Raw genomic sequence first — 22,384 nt, 5'->3', positions numbered from 1 at the left:
CGCAGACTCAGTGCTGTGGTGAGTTTTAAAGCCAGATTGAAACTGTTCAAGAAGGTTGTGGTCGTTTAAGTATGATGTTAACTGATTGTAAACAATTTTCTCCAAGATCTTAGATATGAAGGGCAGTTTTGAGATGGGTCTAAAGTTGGACATTACTGTGGGGTCTAGGCTAGGTTTTTTAATCAGTGGTGTCACAACTGCATGTTTAAAGCTCGCTGGTACCTGTCCACATGCCAAGCTGTCATTTATAATTTGGGACACATGAGGAGCCACGGTGTGAAAAACCTCTTTAAAAAGACGAGGTGGGATGGGATCATTTGGGGATCCAGCAGGTTTCATACGACCAGTGATGTCAGTTAAGGAAGACAGGGTGACGAGCTCAAACTGACTGAAGACAGCAGAGCGTGTGACGGAGACGGAGGGGTCGTAAGAAGGAGGGCTTATGAGAGCTCTAATGCTTGAAACCTTATTGATAAAAAAGCTCAGGAAGTTGTCACACATTTCAGTGGAGTTCTCTGGGCTGGCTGATTGTGGGGCGTTAAGAACAGAGGTGATTGTTTTAAAAAGCACACGTGGATTGCTGGAGTTGGAGGAGATGATGTCAGAGAAATATTTGTTTTTTGCAGCTCTAACAGTGGACTGATAGAAGCGCCAGCTGTCCCTCAGAGCTTGGAAAGACACCTGTAGTTTGTCCTTCTTCCACTTCTGCTCTGCTCTCCTGCACTGGCGTCTGGCAGATCGTGTGACCTCATCAGCCCAGGGGTCAGGCTTTGGTCTGGAAGCTCTTGTTTTTAATGGAGCCACAGCATCTAAAACGTTTTGACAGGCTGAGTTAAAATTAGATGAGAGAGCATCGATATCTGAATGAAGACCCACAGGGTCTGTGGGGCTGATGGCAGAACTAAAAGCTGCAGAGAACTGAGAAGCAGTGGAGGAGTTAATGACCCGACGGGGCTGTGCAGGAGCGCGAGGTTTGACTGAGCGACAGACGAGTGGCAAGTCAAACACAACAGGCATGTGGTCTGAAAAGGCAGCATCACAAACTTCCACATTAGAAACATTAAAACCGTGAGCTAACACAAGGTCTAAGGTGTGGCCACATTCTTGTGTTGGATCAGACACAAACTGAAGCAAATTAAAAGAGTCTATCAGCTGTAAAAACTCTTTGACCAACGGTTTATCAGCACAGCACACGGCGATGTTGAAATCTCCGACTATCAAGATCCTGTCATATTTAGGCAAGACTCCAGCCAAAAAAATCTGCAAAGTCTGTCAGAAAGTCCTTATTGTATTTTGGAGGTCTGTATAAAACAGCACACAGTACGGGTTGTGAAGATCCGAGCTCAAACAAGTTGAACTCAAAGCTGGAATAACATGTTAAAGGTGTGATTTGTTTACAGAAATAGCTCTTCTTGTAAACAGTCGCTATTCCTCCTCCACGACCCGTCGTCCTTGGAGAGCTGAAGTATGCACAGTTTGGTGGCAGGAGTTCACAAAAAGCACTGGACTCACCGGCAGTTATCCATGTTTCAGTAATGAATAAAAAATCCAGACCACGGGAGGTGAAGAAGTCCTTCAGAATAAAGGTCTTGTTTGTTAAAGATCTAGCATTAACCAGAGCCATGTGAACATGAGATGGAGCCAGGGTGACGTCATCCATCCGAGGAGCTCTGTCCAGCAGCCGCAGGTTGTGGTGGTTCACTCCGTGGACGCGGAGGAGAGGAAAGGAGAGGCCGCGCAGCAGCGGCCCCCCACCCAGGCCAACAGCAGCCGGGGTGTGATCCGACGCAGGAGCCAGATCGAGCAGGTTGTGGTGGTTCACTCCGCGCACTCGGACGAGGGGGGGGGGGGGGAGGCATCGCGCAGGTTGTCCCTCACCCAGGCCAACAACAGGAGCCAGAGAAGAGCTGATGAGATCCAGGGAGCGCCATGAGAGAAAACAATTAGATGCAGCTCCAAACTCAGAGAGAGCGGATAGGGAGGACGCCAGCTGAGCTTTCAGTCTGACCAGCTGGCCGCTGCGTCTCCCGCGGCGTCTGCGCGCTCTGCGCGCTGGTGGAGCTGGGGCGCGGCACAGGTAGGCCGGCACGTCCGACAGAAATGGAGGGAAAAAAGTTTTCTGGCTGTCATTCACAAACGGAGCCAAGTTGTTAATATCGGGTCGAAGATTAAAAAGCGTTTGGTGATTATACACCAGCAGAGAGTCGACACTAGTTATAAAAGCAAAAAACAACACAAAAACAATCAAAGTATGCAGGGAGAGGCAAGCCGAACACACTGGCGCCGCCATCTTGCAGACCCCACATGAAAAATAATCTGGGCTTATTTTATCAGTGGTTATCCTTAGCGACTAAACCTTTACTGTCTCCTTTATCAATTTCAGCAGACAATTCTCCTCTGACATCAAGAGGTTTTAAATTCAGATTTTAATGGTCAGATATGCAGATTTTGGGTCTTGAGACGAAACAGGTTCTGCTCACCTGAGATGTGGCGCGCCTTTCCTCTAGATGCCAGAGATGACCAGTCTGGATCCAATTTGTACCTTCGATCCCGGACGAGCCCCCATTTGTTGCAAAGGTACAAATACCTTTTTTCGGGTTGTTTTGGATCGGCAGGTACACCAGGAGACTTCACCTTAGTTTAAGAGCGTTTTAATACACACCACAGTTAAAGTATTACAAAAACAAAAGTACTGAAATGTATTTAAAAAGACAATGGAGCCGTACTTCACCTGAATAGTGGCTCTGCTCAAGATTGTCTGACGCTACTTCCTGTTTCAGGATAATATAAACTCTCCATGAACACGCCTCCCTCTTGGAGGGGGGATCCTCTCCTATTGGCTGACCTCCTAGTCAATCTTATTTTATTTTATTTTTATTTATTTATTTATTTTATTCATTTTATAATAATAAAAAACCACAAAACAATTAACATACAGACAACAAAAGAAATAAAATTATAAAATGAAAGGTGGCAGATGAAGAAAAAAAATCTTATCATATCTGCCCCTTATTTTATGATAAACAATTTAAACAAACAACTTCCTTTGAATACAAAAAAGAGATAAACAACACATTAACTTCCTTAATCGCAATGAATTACTGTTTGAACTCTTTTCAAATATATTGTTTCAACAATTTATCCTTGACCATTCTTTTGTATATAGGCATTGATTTAGCTTCTTTAACATCAGTTCCTAATTCATTCCATAACCCAACTCCTTGAATTATGGTAGACCTTCCTTTTAAAGTAGTTCTATACTTGGGCTTCACAAACATGTCTGTTCCCTTAAGATTATAACAACTCAATCGTTTAACAATATACATCTGGATATTCGAAGGCAAAACATTATTGTGCGCTCTATACATCACTGACAATATATTATAATCCACCAAATCATAGAACTTCAGCAATTTGGTATTATAAAATAATATACTTGATGGATGCCGATAATGTTTTCTAGTAATAATTCTTAAAACTCTTTTCTGCAAAACAAAAATAGGCTTTGTAATTGATTTACATGCCTTTCCCCAAATACTAATACAATAAATCAAATGTGGAACAATAATTGTATTATATAACAAATAAAGTGCCTTTTCATTCAATAGATCCCTAACTCTATAAAATATTGCAATAGATTTAGATAATTTCATTTTAACAGAACTTATATGTCCTTTCCAGGACAGTTTGTCATCAATTATGACACCCAAGAATTTCGCCTCATGGACTCTATGAATTTCGGAGCCATCAATTTTAAATGAGACATCAATAGATTTATTTTTATTACTAAAAATCATATAATTGGTTTTATCTAAATTTAATGTTAATTTATTAAGTTTAAACCAAAACTGAACTTTTATCAAGTTCAGTCATCATTAATTCCACTGTTTGTTCAATACTCTTACCAAAACTAAAAAAATGTGGTATCATCAGCAAATAAAATACATTTAAGGAGACCAGACACCTTAACCAAATCATTAACATACAAAATAAACAATTTTGGTCCCAACACCGATCCCTGAGGAACTCCGCATGTTATAGTGCTGTGATCAGATTTCACATCATCCATCTGAACAAACTGTGTCCTTTCCCTCAAATAACTAGATACCCACTGCAGCGCTACTCCTCTAATACCATACCTATGTAACTTGTCAAGGAGTATAGAGTGGTCAACAGTATCAAATGCTTTCTTTAAATCCACAAAAACATTAACACAGTATTGTTTTTGATCAACAGCTGTTGATACTTTTTCAATTCATTCCATAAGAGCCATAGATGTTGAATTATTTGCTCTGAACCCATATTGACTGTCAGTTAGAATATTATGTTTTTCAACAAATTTGTCCAATCTACTAACAAATAGTTTTTCCAATATTTTTGAAAACTGTGGTAACAAGGATATCGGTCTGTAATTATTGAATAAACATTTATCACCACTTTTGAAAAGAGGAACCACCTTCGCCACTTTCATTTGATCTGGAAATACTCCTGTTGTAAAGGACAAATTACATATGTATGTAAATGGCTCAATTACATGACCTATTATGTCCTTTACAAACGTCATATCCATATCTATATAATCTTTGGATTTTTTATCTGCAAATTTATTAACTATGTTTATTATTTCTTCATTATTTGTCCCATTAAGGAACATACTGTTTAAACAATCCTCAATTAAATAGTTAACATTTTTGTCAACTTTAGGTATTTCAGCTGCAAGGTTTGTTCCAATCTTCACAAAATACTGATTAAATTTATTAACAATTTCATTTTTATCATTGATTTCATCATTGTTTATTACAAAATTCTGTGAGGTACCAGTTTTTGCTACGTGTTTTTTTAAAACACTATTCACTACTCTCCATGTGGCCCTCATATTTCCACCACTTTTATTCAATAAATCACTATAATATTCTTTCTTATGTTTTCTTATAATCCCTACTAATTTATTTTTGTACCTCTTGTATCTATCTTCTGCCTCTTGTGTTTTACATTTCAAAAAACATGAGTACAAATAATTCTTCTTTTTACATGCGTTTCTCAATCCTTTAGTCATCCATTGTTGGTCTACAATATTCTTTTTGGTATAGTTTTTTTGTACACAATTCTTTTCATATAAAGTTTCCAAAATATCCATAAACATATCGTATGATTTGTTTACATCTTTAACATACACACTTTCCCAATTTTGTTTAACAAGATCATCTTTTAATTTGTCTAAAGCTTTTTTTGATGTATTTATTTTTCTTTTCATACTAGCAGTTATTTTCATAATATTATGATACTTATTATATATTGTAAAAACCGGTAAGTGATCACTGAGATCAGTCGTCAAAATACCACTAGTCACATCCCCATTTATTGTATTTGTAAATATATTATCAATTATTGTTGCACTGTGAGTTGTGATTCTTGTTGGTCTTGATATCAATGGGTAAAGATTTAAAGTATGCATGGAGTCTATAAATGTACTGATATTATTAGAATCTCTATTATTCCCCAAATCGATATTAAAATCACCACATAAAAATATTGTTTTATTGCAATTCTTTTCTAGTAGTTCTATGATTCTATCTGTAAACAATTCTATATTTGAATCAGGTGGTCGATATACACAACTAATTATAATGTTTTTATCATTTTTATTATTTATTTCTATTGTTACCATTTCAATTATGTTATCATCAATAATTGACATTTCATCAATTAATTTACATTTCACCGAATTATTTACAAATAGAGCCACACCACCACCTTTCCTGTTAATTCTATTCATATTATATAATTCATACCCATCAATATGGGCATTATTTATATTTTCATCATTTAACCATGTTTCTGAAAATGCTAATATTGTAAAAGTCCTATTTAATTGTCTTAAGTAGTCAGTTATCATAGAAATATTTGCATTCAAACTCCTACTATTGAAATGGATTATTGATAGACCAGACTTTGTTAAACTTAAATCATTAAACTGTTTTTCATTGTAGTATTCACAATCCTTGGTAATTGGAAAAAAACCTGCATCAATCTCATCATCAACACTGTATATTTTCGGTTCTGAATCTTCATTCTCTATCATTGATAGAGATATTCTTTCACTAGACTAATATTTATTACCATCTCATCTCTAGTTTATCCATATTTTTCCAATTCCTTCAGTTCTTTGATTATTTTAGCCTGTTGTCCTTCTTTTACTTTTATCCAAACATTTCCATTCCGTGTCCATGTTGCTGTAATTTTTTTGTTTTTTTTTAACAACCTTGCTTCCCGTGCAATACTGCTATTCTTTTTTGTTAGATGTTCGTTTATGTAGACTTTTGTTCCTTTTAGATTTCTTGCTTGCATTATCACACCATTTCTTGATTTTCTACTAACGAATCTAACAACTATTGCTGGTTTATTTTTGTCTGTTTTGTTAGGCAGAGTGTAACAAATTGAAACATCTTCATGATCAATATTAATGTCTTTTTCCTGCAAAAATGAGACTACTTGCTCTTCCAATGTCTGTAGATCTTCATTTGATGCATCCTCCGTTGTTACAGTGCCACTAACAACTTTGGCAAATGACCTAGGTTTTATTTCCAAGCCAGATATCACCAAGTTCTCCAGTCTTGCATTTCTTTCCAAGTCATCAACTTTGTTTTCAAGTTCAATAATTTTTTTGTCTTTTTCACATATTTGAATTTTTAGCTGTTTTACTTCTTCAAGTAACCCAATTAATTGTTCTTGTTTTGAAGAAAGTTTGGCTAGTTCCATTCCCATAAAGTTCAATGACTTTTTTATGTCCTCCATATTTTCTAAACTTAGTTCCTCCAAAGCTTCCTTCTTTCCTTTCTTCGATTTACTCGACATTGTTCATAGTACTCACAATCCCGTTGACAATAGCAGTCAGTTAACCAGGAAACGTCTGAGGCCTGATCCGTAGTCGCCCCCGCCGTCGATGGCAACTAGCGGCCACTTACAGCCCCCGCTGTCCGCTGAGTTCTCCACCGAAGACCGTCTCCCAACAGGCACACAGACCTGACGACAGCAGCCCAGAACAAACGCCCATGCAGAGCAGGCCCAACCGCAGCAGAACGTCCCCACAGCAGCCACACCACCGCCGCTCCCTCAGCTCGGTGGTGCTAGCTTCACGGCTAGCTCCACAGCTAGTTGGCCGAAGCAGATCGTCCTCACAGCGGCTACACCACCGCCGCTCCCTCAGCTCGGTGGTCAATTTTTTTCATGCCATCTTCCTCACAACGTGCACGGATGGACAGATGGATAGACGGAGGTGGAGAGTTTCTTTGGGCTAGCAGGGTTTCCAGGGTTTCCAGTGTATATATAGCATCCCGTGGAGGATGAGAGCTGGTGACAGCGAGGGGTTAGACGAGGCCAAGAAATGGAGCTTTTAACACGGCTGGCCTGATGCAAGTCTTGATGCAGCTGCCCTCTGGTCCTGAGCTGCTTTTAATTCTTATAAATCCCAAAACAGGCGCAGGTGCACGGTGGCAGGGCAGCAAATGGTTTATAGCGTACGCAGTAATCCTAAATAAACTTTTAGCAACATTAATTTACTAATACAAACAGGAATAAAAGTGTCTGAAGCAGCTTGAGGCGCTCACTGCTCACATCGTTAGTTTAACAAGCAACACCATCTAATATTTTATTCAGAATAGAACACAAATCACAGATCAAAAGTTTAAACTGAGAGAATGTATCATTTTAAGGGAAAAATTTGTTGTTTCCAAATTTCATCAACAAATCCCCAAAAAGTTGGGACAAGTCCATTTTTACCACTGTGTGGCATCCCCCCTTCTTCTTACAACACTCAACAGACGTCTGGGGACAGAGGAGACCAGTTTCTCAAGTTTAGAAATAGGAATGCTCTCCCATTCATGTCTAATACAGGCCTATAACTGTTCAATCATCTTGGGCCTTCTTTGTCGCACCTTCCTCTTTATGATGCGCCAAATGTTCTCAATAGGTGAAAGATCTGGACTGCAGGCTGGCCATTTCAGTACCCGGATTCTTCTCCTACGTAGCCATGATGTTGTGATTGCTGCAGAATGTGGTCTGGCATTATCATGTTGAAAAATGCATGGTCTTCCCTGAAAGAGACGACGTCTAGATGGGAGCATATGTTGTTCTAGAATCTGAACATAGTTCTCTGCATTAATGGTGCCTTTCCAGACATGCAAGCTGCCCATGCCACAAGCGCTCATGCAACCCCATACCATCAGTGATGCAGGTTTCTGAACGGAGCATTGATAACTGTTAGGAGTTGTGTTTCCCTGGTCTCTGTCTCCCTCTAGTGTTCCATATTTGTCTGTTCCCCCTCTGATGTCTGCACCTGTGATGTTTCACAGGTGTTCTGTGTTAGTCTTGTTAGTGTGTGTGTGTATTTAAGTCTGTTTGCCTGCGTCCCTCATTGTCTGGTCATTGTGTCTCACCGTGATGCCTGTTATGCTCCTCGTGTCCTGCTCCTTGTGTCCTGCGTCCTGCCCCATGATTTATGTAAGTTTGCTGCCACGTCAGCCATCTTTATATTGTAAATAATAAATTATTGATTTATATTCTTTGAGTCTTGCCTGCCTGCCTGCACCAAATGGGTCTCCTGCCTATAAATCATCACAGAATGACCAGACCAAACCAAGACCCAGCAGGCAGCCCAACTCTCACTGCTCTGTCCCTGGAAGACAAGCTGCGGGGTCCTTTTAGAGACTCTGAGCCTCCAGCTACACCCCCGGCGCTTCCTCGGTTCCTGCTCCTGGCTCCTGAGGGTCTCACAGCTGCAGCCCCTGTGGTCGCTCCCATGCCTACTACAGTCCCTGTAGTTTTTCCATCTCCTGCAGCCTCTGCATCATCCATGCTGTGTGAGGACCCAACCTGTCCTGAGCCCACAGACCCAGAAACGTCTACTCCAGATCCTGTTGCTGCTCCGAGGGAGTCCCGGCGGACGCTCCTCACTTTTCCTGCTCTGAGGGGGTCCCGGCGGACACTCCTCACTTCTCCTGTTCCGAGGGGGTCCCGGTGGACGCTCCTCACTTCTTCATTAAACAGGGGTGGAGCCTCCGGGTTCAACTGTCCCCCTCATACAATGCTGTTATTGCTAGTATCACTCAGTCTCCTGTGAATAGTAAACAGCTATCACGATGCTAATGATCCATTGTTAGGCTGATGGCCCTTCTTGATCATGTGAGCAGCTGGTTTTGGTTGTCAACAGCAAACTGGTTGATCCACTCTGAGAAGGTGCTATTTAAGAGACTGAGGGGCCGTTTACATGGCGCGTATTTCGAGTGCATCCGCAGCTTTCTCTCTGGGGATTCTTCTGATCATTTACACGACACCAGTGGCCCCCTTCTTTGAATCTGAAGGTTTTTCAACCCACCTTCCAGAGTGGAGGTTTTTCGCTGACCCCCCGCTGATAATGCAAACATCTATTGCTGAGGCATTGTGTTAAACCACATGCACACACGTGGACAGACGCTATATTTCTATCAACATGGCGTCGGACACACTGCTTTCTGAACTACGACAGATGGAATATATTTTTAATCTCATAGTTAATCTACCTCAGATTCTAGGTGCTGTGATCAACATCTGTGTTGGAAGAGACAGTCAGATCCAGTTCTATTATCGCTGTTTATAGAACGTGGCACGCGCACACTTCGCGCTGTACTATAACATACTAAATGTGCTAAATAATAACAGTTTAATAATAATAAACAGTATTTATATTAGTGTGAGAGATATAATGAAGCTCTGAGCTAAATGAAACTATCTGGACATGTAATTCAAATTTAAAATGATGCTAAACATATAGCGTGAACACTAAAGTTGAAAATGAAGACATCAGGTTTAATTTTTATTTATTTATTCAACACCACAAACTGTATGTCACACAAACGCTGGTAATTAAACTGAACACACTATTAAAAACAAGTTAACTGTAAACTACGTTAATGAACAACTGGACTCTTGTTTTCATCCGGTATAGAAGTCCCACGTTGTCCATCTGGCTTGTTCAGGCTGTCACTCCTTTGATTAATACAGCTTTAAACATTGAATGGATTGAATAAAAGAAATTAGGGGAATTTTAAACAAATAGTTCATCCAACATCTCTCTTTGATGTCCTCCTGCAGTTCATCTGGGCCGAGCCTCGTTCAGAACCGGTCCGCCTGGTGGAAGGACAGCTCTTTCTTCTTTCAGGAAAAATAAAAACTCAGTTGGTTGTTTTGTAACCGAAGTAAACACAAACTAACTTATTAAGAACGTTGATTTACCTGTTGTAATACAGCTACTGATTATCACGAAGTAAAGTCCGACATCGTCGACTCTGTTCTGGTCCACTCAGCGACCGGTGTGGAGCTGTTAGACGAAGCGGTCCCGCTTGGCGTCAAATCTGTCGACTCATCCACAATCCAGCCAAAATCCAGCTTTTACTTGTTGTTAAATTGTTGTTAGCTGAGCTTTTTAGCTCACAGGAAAGGAGCGTGCCGAGGCAGCACGCATGCGCATTAGGTGAAGGTACAAAATTCACAGCACCATCTAATGACCTGGCATGGTAATTACAACGGATTCGGGAGGGCGGTGGGGGGGGGGGGGGGGGATTCCTTCGGATGCATGTAAACCTAAAATCCGTCTGTGTCAATGCGGATCTTTTCCTCTAATTAACATACGAAAAAACCTACATTTCCCCCCATTGTGTCTGTGTAAAAAGGGCCTGAGCTGAATACAGCACCTCAGACAGAAGAAGTATTTTTGATGAAAGACAAAACGTTTCTACATTTTTTTTGTTGTTTTGCATTGTTTTTGTTTATTTGAATGTCCAGAGGACCAGATTTAACTTTTTTAGACAAGTATACATCAGTTCAAAAACTCCCCCCAAAAAGAGTGTGTAACGAAAGCAGGTGATCAAATTCCTAACTAAACACAGACTCAAAGGTGCCCATTACACCTCCGAAATGTAATCATTGTTCTTGTAACTCCAAAAGTACTACTCAAGCACTGTCATGGTAAACACTCTCATAACCCTTTTATATAAACCCAAAATGAGCTTGAAAAGAACTGAATCAAGGAGCTAACTGAGATGGTGGATAAAGAAGCCTTATCTACTGCATGGTCATTCATCTCACAAACAAGATGTCTGGGGGGCCTGATAGACCCACAGTCCCTAAGAACACAACTGTCAAGTAGTGCAGAACCAATCTGAGTTAAGGAGCCTGTTACAGAAGTGTCTGAACAGTCACCGTCAGGAAATACTGTCACAGGGTCTTCAACATCTAGGGAAATGTCAACAGGGAGAGATAAGTCCGTAAGGACATCGTCAGGAGGGACATGTCTGGGTGGACAGAGCTGGGAGAAGCCACAAGCATGTCTGAGGATAAAATGTCTGGGCAATGTTGTGGGTCCTCCATATAGTCAACTGTTGAGCAGACAACATTGTGGACAGGACTTGGGTGACTGGCTGGAACAGAAGTACCAGTCATAAGAGGGTCAGGCTGGATGGTACCAGGTCCCTGGTCAGATGTGTCACCATCTTCTGAATGGACCCCATCATTGCCACTCTGCATCAGCCAGTTGACCGTGTGGACACCACTGTCCTCCATCACATCAAGTACATCAGGGCATATGCTACTCCCATGCATAGTAACATCACTGTCAGAGTGCACAGATCCACAGTCCTCATCATTCTCACAGGGCAATAATTTAACAGAGAGCAGTAGGTTCTTGTGGGCAACCCTTTCTCTACCCATTAGAAGGCGGCTGTGGCTGAGTGGTTAGAGAAGTCGTCCTCCAATGCAAGAGTGGGGGGTTCGAATCCACCAGCAGTCGCATGCCCAAGTGTCCCTAGGCAAGACACTGAACCTCTCCGATTGCCTCCGATGTGTGCCCCATTGGTGTATGAATGTGATAAAGCACTGATTAGTCTCCTTAGAATGATTTGTTCAACTAGCATTATAGAGATCTAATAAAGTGCTGTATGAATGGGTAAATGAGGACACAGATTTGTTTTTCCCTCTCTGTACTCCGGTGAAGTCAGACATGTTTTCCCGGTGCTCCGTAACCCCCCGGCTTGCACTCTTTCATCCTGTGAACCCTTAAAGAGCTTCTTTTCTTCCCTACATACCTTCGTAATTTGAAGGATCAGCTGGTCTCTCAACAAAATTGATCAGGTTCACCCGACATGAGTCAGGGTAAGGCGGACCCTCTTACCTCGACGGAAACAAATTGGATTCATGATGACAACTGTTTTTTTTTTCTGTTTGGCTGGTGAATTCTGGATTGTCTACAAATTTGTGTGGATGTGTCAAAGCTTGACAGCGCTCAGACTGAATGCAGTTGTGTCAGAGAGCTGGAGCAGCTGTTATCAGGACTGTGGACTCTCTACCAGCACACATGAAGGTGGGAATAATCTTGGAGATGCTGTGAGCTCGGCTTTAAGGTTTTAAGAAATTAATTCTGCTGTTTGGAGTTTCCATCAGAGGAATATATCATTGAGACTTTAAAAGGCAGAAACAGCAATTCACGAGTTCTGCCTAACCCAAAACTGTGGCCTTGATGGCGGGCTTATCTCAACTCCTCCTGGCATGTTTTGAAAAAACAAAGATGCTTTGTCTGTCTCCTCACCCCTCCCTTACCCAAGGCCGTGGACATGTGACGCAACTTCAACCGAGCTGATGAAAAATAAAACCTCTTATCTGGCCAACTGCTGAGAGGGGGGGGGGGGGGGTCTCTGGACTATGCTACAACTTTCCCTTAAAAATTCAATGTCTTCACCGGCCTATATGTACATGTATAACATCTATTTATGTGCTATGTTGTAGTAGGTTTTTTTATGCCTCAAATCCTGCCTTGTCTAGGACACAGCACAAGAGATCTTTTTTTTGTAACGTCTCTCCTCATGTTTTCTTCCCTTTTCTCATCTAAGCAAAATATTATTCTGAATAAGAATAATGAAGGCCACACTTTCATAGTAGCAGCTCCGTGCACTCCGCCCATCTTTCGGACGACTGTACGTACATGTTCTCATTATATCTCGGTGCAATGATAATAAAGTTTTATTCTGATTCTAAAGCACTTTGAGTATCTCAAAAAGACAGAAAGGTGTTATATAAGTACAGTCTATTTACCATCCATTTACATCTTTGACTCTGTAGACATTGATCTCGGGCTTGATTGACATGACCTCATAATGGGTAGACTCCCACTTGTCCACAATCTTGCATTTTCCTGGTACACCTCTGTTGGTGATCAGTACTCTGTCTCCAACGGCAAGAGGTGAGCCTTTGACTCTGCGGTTGCACAGCCTCGTATGGCGAGTTTGTTACCTGAGACTGTTCTTCTTCACAATTTGAGTAGCTTAATGTAGATCTTTCTTCAGGTGGGAAACAAAGTCAGTGTAACTGACAACTGCATCATCGGTGAGGGCATATTGAAATATGACATCAACAAGATGGATGAGATAGATGAGGAATTCTTCCAAACATGAGGTAGAATGGTGCAAACCCTGTCATCTCATGCTCTGTGCAGTTATAGCAGAAAGTGAGCAGCTGCAGCATTTGTGGCCACTTTGCTTTTGGCTGGGGGGGCGTGGGGGAGCGACCTGATCATGTCTCTCAGAGTACTGTTGAATTGCTCTGCAATACCATTCCCCATGGGATGACACAGAGTTGTTTGAGATTTCTGTATTCCAACCATCTCCAGAAGCTCCTTAATTAATTTGCTTTCAAAGTTGGCCCCCTGGTACGAATGGACTCGGCGAGGAAACCCATAAATGAGAAAGAAGTTGTTCCAGAGATGACGAGCAACTTCCTTGGCAGTCTGATTCTTGCAGGGGAAGATGTGCCATTTTGGAGAAATGGTCAGTTACAACTAGAACGTCCACAGACTTGTTCCCCTGCTCGGCAGTCCAAAAGTATATGCAGGCTAACGCCATAGGCTCAGAAGGGACTATGTTCTTGAGAGGCACATAACTGTGTGGCTCAGATGTTTTCCCCACTATGCAGCAGCGCTGACAGGACCAAACAAAGTTTATGACATCACACCCCATACCACTCCAGAAGAACCTTAGCCTCACCAGATACAAGGTATGGTGCTGGCCTTGGTGACCCGCTGCATCATGCAGACCATGGAGAACTTTCTGCTTCATTGAGTCAGGCACTATAAAATAAAGTTTTTTTTAAATTCATGTGAGGATCTTTCCTTGCCTTATATAACATGCCTTTCTGTATGGTGAATCTGGCCCGGTGCTTCAACAGCTTAATAACACTCCATGATTCAACAGCCCTTTCATGCTTGGTAAGTCTCCTATGTCTCCGTACAAAGTACATGGCTCTGCTGATTGTGTCGTCAGCCTCCTCCCAATTAAGAAGCTGGCTCTGTTGGAGTACAGAGGACTGGTTCTCATTCAGCAGGGGATTGGAATCAAAACTGGTTCCCATTACATGACATATACCTCCACTGGACTTAGCATTGAGAACAGCAGCCACTTCCTCCGCTAAGATTGAACCTCTTGTGTATGGTGGGACTGTGTCTTGAACTGGCTCATTTGTCATCTTATCACCATCATCCACAACAGCCTGACTGTTGTTGGACACTTTGAAGACATACTGTTCAAGTCTGTCATTCACACCATTGACCTAGTCCAACAGCGAGGCATACATCTCGTTCACAAGGCGATAACCCATACAAGACTTGACAAATGGCTCATGGCTCAAGTCGTCAGCAACAACGTTCTTTGGACCGGGGATGTGTTTCAAGTCAAAATTGTATGCAGCGAGTTTTGCCACACACCGTTGTTCACACGCATCAAGTCTGGGTTTGGTCAGAATATACGTCAATGGATTATTGTCAGTCCATATGGTAAAGTGCCTGCCTTTCAACAAATGGCTGAATTTGTCACAAACCGCCCATTTAAAGGCAAGAAATTCAAGCCAGTGAGCAGGGTAGTTCAGCTGGGAGTGTGACAGTGTTCTGCTTGCAAAGGCAACTTGTCTGACTATTTTTCCACCAGGTGGCAGTTGTAACAGGACGGCTCGAATCACATCAAAGGATCCGTCGACTTCCAGAATGAATGGGGCCTGGAAATATGGGTGTGCTAGAGTAACACTTGTCATGAGGTCATTTTTCAGTGTCTCAAAAGCGGTCTGGCACGTGTCCGTCCAATCAGCAGGTGTCAGTCTCACAGGACCTCACTTTTTTAGGCTTGTGACCCCTCTTGTGATTGTTTTGAACATCAAGTCCAGCTGTGAACTTTAACAGCGGTTTTGCTTTTGCCGAACATGCCTCAATGAAAATCTGGTAGTACATCACCATGCCCAGATATGATCTGATTTTGCTAGGGCAAGGGGTTTTCCCATCGGACTCCATAAGGTCAGTAACTTGGACATCATTTATAGCCCTTACGTTCTCAGGGTCTGTTCGAACACCATCGGCACTGAAGACATGCCCGAGAAACTTTAGTCTGCCTAAGGAGGAAGCACATCTTGGGCACAAGTTTAAAATTGTGTTCCTTAAGGCGGGAGAAAACCGTCTGTAGGCAATGGAGCGCATATTCTTCGGTAGGCGCAAAAACCATCAGATCATCAATATAGCACAATAGGCTCATGAAATTCTCATCACCGAATATGGACATCATCATTCTCATGAACATAGCCGGACTGTTATACAGGCCTTGAGGAAGGCGGTTGTATTCATGAAGTGTAAATGAAGATGAGAACGCTGTATATTTCTTGTTGTCAGTATGCAGGGGGACATTATAAAAGCCTGACATCAAGTCCATTGTGGCGAAGAAGACGTTACCAGCAAGTGTAGTCAGAGCATCGGCTTGATGCAGCAGTGGGTAAGCGTTCTTCACAGTTCTCGCGTTGAGCCATCTAAAGTCAGTGCAAAGTCTGAGGTCCCCATTCCGTTTCCATACCAGAACGAGTGCATATGCATACTCGCTACTCGACTTCTGGATAATGCCTCTTTCTTCTATCTCATTCAGAGTCGTTCTCAGTTTCTCGTACTGGCTCGGTGGTACACGCCTGTAGGGTAACCGAAACGGCTTGTCGTCTACAAGATGGATGCGATGAACAAACTCTTAGCTTCTCCACAATCCATCTTGTGTTGGGAGAAGATTGACTCATACTATACAATGATATAAAGGAGCTTGTCTTTCCACAGTAGCAACACTTCACATGACTTCAGGTCAATGTCTTGCAGACCCAGAGTCTCCAGTGCACGTATCATGTCCTCTTCTGACCTCGGCTGCATATCCTTGCTCTGTGCACACTGCACGTTACACTTGACATCGACAGCTGTTGGCAGATCCTCGACTACAATACAGGGAGACACATCTGCTAGCTTGACATTCTTTCTCAGTACCACAATTCGGTCTGTAGGATTAATGACCCTAACAGGCACCCATCTATCTCCCCAAAGAGGAGTGACAACTCATCCAACAAAGATTTGTTTTGGTCCAGCTTTAGATCGTGTTGGCTCAACAATCACTGTACAGCCTGTCGGCATTACTGCTGCCTCAGGTAACTTGCCCCAGACAAGGTGCTCACCCTGTGGTTTCAAGGTCACACAACTCTTGACCTTCACTGTTCCAACTTTATCTGGAATGCAATCACCCCTGCATCACTCTGTGTTGGATAGTAGTGACAGAAATTGGCAGTGGTCAGCTGCCTGGCCATTGTTAGGTGAGGAAACTAGTCTCCAGTAGCTGTCAGTGTTCTTCACTTGTGTTAGAATGTGCTTTATGGCATTGCTGCCAAAGATCATTTGTTCTGTCTGGCCTAGAACAACCATTGTTGGAATGATCATCCTGCATCCATTAACCGTGACATCAAGGTCATACGTCTTTGGGGAAAACACATTGTCCACCGTAGCTTGTAACAATCATCAGCCATCCTGATGCATGCTCAATAATCCAGGTAGAAAAATCTAAAAAAGTTAAATCTGGTCCTCTGGACATTAAAAAAAAAAAAAAACAACAAAAAAAAAAAAAAGCAAATCAACAAAAAAATGTAGAAACGTTTCGTCTCTCATCCGAGAGACTTCCTCAGTCTGAGGAGTTGTATTGAGCTCAGTCTCTTAAATAGCACCGTCTCAGGGTGGATCAACCAGTTTTGCTGCTGACAACCAAAACCAGCTGATCACATGCTCAAGAAGGACCATCAGCATAACAATGGATCATTAGCACACTGATGGCTGTTTACTGTTCACAGAGGGCTGAGTGATACTAGCAATCACAGCATTGTAAGAGGGGGACAGTTGAACCCGGAGGCCTCCACCCCTGTTTAATGATGGACTGTTTCTTTTCACAAAGATGGCCTCCTTTACTCCTCTCTCAAACCATCGTTCCTCTCTGTCCAGGATGTGAACATCTTCATCCCTGAAAGAGTGACCGCTGGCCTGGAGATGAGTGTAGACCGCAGAGTCCTGGCCTGATGATGTTGATCTTCTGTGCTGGGCCATCCTTTTGGCCAGTGGCTGTTTTATTCAGTCCAGAAAAATGAAGAATCCGTTTTAATTGATAAATATTTCGCAGCATCTGTTCATCTACATATTGGTGGCCCGTAACGTGCTCATAAATGGACTGTGTATTCGTGTAAAGATTGATTTTACATGTTGGCATGAAAAATAACAGATTGTTAGCTGTATTGAACGCAGCGTGCTGAAGCTGCGCGCTTGGGAACTGCATGTTTACGCTGGAAAGTTTTGAAGCTGAACTTGTGAGTCATATGTCTTTTTAAAGCTGAAATTGTACGCCTGTTATGTGTAACTAAAGCTGGGTTTGTGTGGAAACGCTTTATTCTGTTTAAAGACGGTCCAGACGCGGTTCTGGTACCGGCTCGGTTCTGAAAAGGTTCGAACGAGTTGTTTAAATAGCTAGAAAGACGTTTTTGAGACCGGAGCGCCGACTCCATGCAGCTCAGAGCTTATTGATTACACTTGTAACATAAAAAAGTGCATTTTGACAGTTTAAAAGACGAAAAAAGTTGACGGACTTGTTCAGATAAATCTAACATGCTAGCTGGGGAAAACGCTGCGTGATTGTTTGGATTAGCTGCTGTGAAGCGCTCTGATTTGCTGAGAAGTTAATGACGTGCCTACGTCATTTCCTCTCACCCCCGTGCTGCTTTGTGATTGGCGGATTCAGTCACGTGACCCGGGAAATGAAAACTCGTTTTCATAGGGAATAAAATCTGCTTTTTAAAGTTCAAAAACGCTTTAAAAGCTGTATTCTGAAACGCTGCTTAATTTCTTCAAAGTCTAATTGCTAAAATTTTGCCACATTTGAGTAAAAAATCCATTCAGAAATGTTGATTTTAACCAAGTCTAGCCGATGCTAATTTTAAGCTAACAGCTAACGACCGGATGCCACAGGAAGTCATAGCGACTCCTACTGGATAACACTAACAGTGTCTGAGTTAAAATAAATTGAGGTTGTGCTGCCATCTTCTGGAGAGACTTGAGATCACAGGTTTTCACTTAGCTTTTTAGGTATTTTGAGTGAAATTACACGTTTTTATTTCTGTAAGGCATTTTTGAGTTAATAGATGTTCCTCAAAGCTGAATAATCACTGTTATCTTGCATTTAAAAAGTTATTAAGGTATTTATGCAGACAGGCATTTACCAACAAACCTTTATTCACTGGTAATTCCTCATTGAGAAGGTACAAAATAAAAGGTAGAAACTTTTTAACAAAAAAGGTACAGATCATATATTCACAGAGTTGATAAAGTTTGCTCATTTGCTAAAAGATAATGCACGTTTAATTGTTAAATCACTAAATAAGAGTAAATATATCAGTAGAGAGAAACTCTCCTGATTTTATTTTACCACCTAAACAATTACATCTCCTATTTAAATTTTTAATAGCGGATGATGGCAAACGAAGAGGTAAACACTGAACCCTTGCACTCCAGAGATGCCGTCCAAGCGGCTTTACATATTTTAACAAATTCAATTATTGGTAATCAATTAGGGCAATTAGAAGACCTTGATGACAATCAAAGAGATGAAGAACTGCAGAGGTTGGCAAAAGCAGCTAAAGTGTCGGAGGAGACAAAATCGAGCCGTGAACGGTTAGCAAAAATTTCCCTGCTTCTCAAAGCGGAATTGGACCATCAGGTTGCTCAAAATGTCATGCTATCCAGAGGATATGAATCTGAAAAGGAGAGGTGTGACGTATTGATGGATGCGTCTGCATTGGAGAAAGAACAATTTCAGATTGATAGGGACCTCTCAAAGACTGAGCTGTCAGTACAGGCTCAAACATATGAGGGGATGATTAGGGATAAAGACCGTGCGTACCAAGCCGCGTGTTCAGACAATGATGTACTACAACAACAGTTACAGCAAGCATTAAAGGAGCTGGAGGTTTGCAAAGCGGAAAAGGCGATGATTCTCCAACAATGTCTGAATTTACAAAGTGAATGTCAGACATCACAGGAGCACCTGAAAGCTTGTGAGGAGAATCTAGCCACAGCTACAAACAAGATTTCTGACGTGGGGCGAGCTGGTCTGGGACTCAGGGACGAACAAGGTCAGGGTCCGGTTCAGCCACAACCACCCCAGACAGATGCTGTTACACCTCCTCCTCTTAGCCCCGTTCCAACATCCCCACCTCGGGTGATAAGGACGGATCTGCACCGACTTGCACCTCCTACTCTTAGCCCCGTTGTAACACCCCCATCTCGGGTGATAGGGATGGATCTGAACCGACTTGAACCTCCTACTTTTAACACCATTCCGTCATCCCCACCCCCATCTCGGGTGGTAGGGGCAGACCTTCACCAATTTGCACCACCAACCACACAAGAGAGACCGTTGATACTGTCTCCTTCAATGGATAATTTGCAAAAAATCTCAAAATATGTACAACGCTTTGTACCTGGACCGATGGGGTCATCTGGAACAAAAGCGTATCTCAGAGATCTTGAGTTCAGATTGAGAGGTTATCCTAATGCTACGGTGGAGGATAAAATCAGTCTGATACGGCTCACTTCGGACAGAGAGGTGTTCACCTTCATCGAGCGTCTACCTGATGCAACGAGAAGGGATTACAACCTTCTGTGTGAAGCTTTGATCAGAGAGTACGACTCCTGCACGGGACCTGCTGGTTACCCAGCTGCAGACAAGGTCACGCAGGGTAAAACTGAACATCCAAGAGTTTATTACAAAAGAATCTTCCAAGCTTATTTTGGTAACAGAAATGAAACCGGAATGGAGGAAGAGGAAGGTTTTAAGTTTGTTTTCAGCAAAAACCTCCACACTGATTTTAGGCGATCAGTACAAATGATGGCAAATTTCAGAGAAAAATCCATCAGTGAGATTAGACAGTGTGCTGTGAATGTGTTTGAGGCATGCCCTCATGCTAAGACGCCCATTGAAGTGTTTCCTAGTGTAAAGGTTAAACCCCTCCCTCTTGAACTGGAAGGACGACGTGCTTCGCCGCCTCCTCCTAAGAAAGTTGAGAGGAAACAGTCTGTTCAAACTAACAAACCGCGTCCTGAAGGTGCACGCTGGGACAAAAAGGCTCCTCTTTCAGAGGATGACAGTGATTATCGAAAAAGGGGTGAGCGTAGGACGCAAAGATATGGGAATCCATATCATCAGGGGCAGTACGTAAGGGAACCCCCAAAAGACGTACCTGACCGTCCCCCACCTCGGCCGAAACGAACCGAGGCGAAAAAATCACAAAAGTTCCAGAAACAAGGCCCTACACCTCTGAGCTCGGAAGAGACAGAGAAAATACGCAGGTTGTTAGACACTTTGAAACACACTGACACGAGAACCCAACCAGGAGCACTTTGCAGTAATGTAATCCCTATTACATCTGGGGGCGCGAATGACGACATTACAGATGTCGGTGGAACACACCAAGACGTTGCTGTTGTTGCCTCAAGCAACCCCTCGTCGGAAGAAGGGGGGGTAAACACACACACGAACGATGACGAGTCATCGCAAGCTGAACACTCAGAAACAGCTTCTGCTGTGCTGACGGTTCAGACAAACCAGGATTACACAGATAAGGCTGAACGCGTGAAGAAGCGTCAGAAAAAACCCAAGAGGTTTCTGTGTAACTTTATCAGAAGGGGGGTCGCCAAAAAGGCGTACCTGTCTGTGACACTCGAAGGTGTCCTCACACACGAAGCACTCTTGGACGGTGGGGCAGACATAACAATTATGTCAGCTAAACTGTTCGAGGAGCTGAGGACGGCCGCTGCCAGTGTTAACAGGATAATACCTCTCTCTGAATGTGCTATAGAAATGCAGGGTCTCTCAGAGGTGAGGACAACCCTGACAGCTATAGCAATGGTTCACATGCAGATTGGCAAAATGACACTGTACCACCCGGTACACGTGTCTCGTGTTGACTCATTCCCATTTTTGGTTGGCCAGGATTTTATAAATCGCTTCAACGCGATTATAGATTATGGTGATCAAACAATGTGGACAACAGTGAGCAAACCACTGCCAATAGATACGCCTCCGGAGTGTGACACAGACTGCCCAACAGCAGGTACCGCAGAAGGCGCACAGGACTCCTCAGCCGAGGACACGAGCCCGGTGAGTACTCCTCTGACACCATGTGAAACCAAAGAAACCCAAGTGATCCAAACTCTGACTCAACAAGACAGCCTCCTCTGTGAGCTGGAGCAGTCAGAGTCCACCAAACACTACCTACCACTGGTAGTTAAGGGTGTAGAGATCCAAGGGTCCCACACCAACGATGCTGTACTGTCTCTGTGGACAGATAAATCAGCAATTAACCGAGCTTTCTACGAAACCTTGGTTCACAAACACGTTGGTCTAGAACTAATTAAAAAAGCTTTCCGCTTTCCATTAGTTCCCAATAGTTCACAGGTAATGACCGCAGAAGGAGTCATTAACCTAAAACTGAACTGGAATCAACGAGAACTGGTTCACCCGTTTCTCGTTATCCAAAACTTACCACATGCATCCTACATAGGCTCTGACATTTTGGTAAGGTTAGGTGTCCACGTGGACACCATCAACAAGGTGCTGTGGTCCCTGAAACCAGCCACAAAGGATCCTCCTGTGCTAGACACAGCGAGCCTTAAGGCTGGGCAGACCATTCCAGAGGCCTGCCAGGTTGCTAGCAACCAAGACACCACAGTACCACCACAGGTGATTAACCTAATGGTGCGAATCCACATAATAGCTGGACAAGCTATTAGCCATAAACAGGCATATTTTCAACCCTCTCCTGCATTTTTCAACTTGGGACTGTCCGTGGAAGCCACGAACCAGGTGAGTCTTGACTCCAGGACCACATCTATTGCTGTGTGTAACACTGGCATGGATGAGGTGCTGATCCCAAAAAAGACTATGCTAGGATGGTTGATTTCAACTGACTTTCATGATTTTGAACT

The sequence above is a fragment of the Nematolebias whitei genome, chromosome 13 (assembly GCF_014905685.2).
Source record: "Nematolebias whitei isolate Nwh7 chromosome 13, NemWhi1, whole genome shotgun sequence".
NCBI classification, from domain to species: domain Eukaryota; kingdom Metazoa; phylum Chordata; class Actinopteri; order Cyprinodontiformes; family Rivulidae; genus Nematolebias; species Nematolebias whitei.
The sequence above is the reverse complement of the archived record's forward strand: the minus strand, read 5'-3'. Positions refer to the sequence as shown.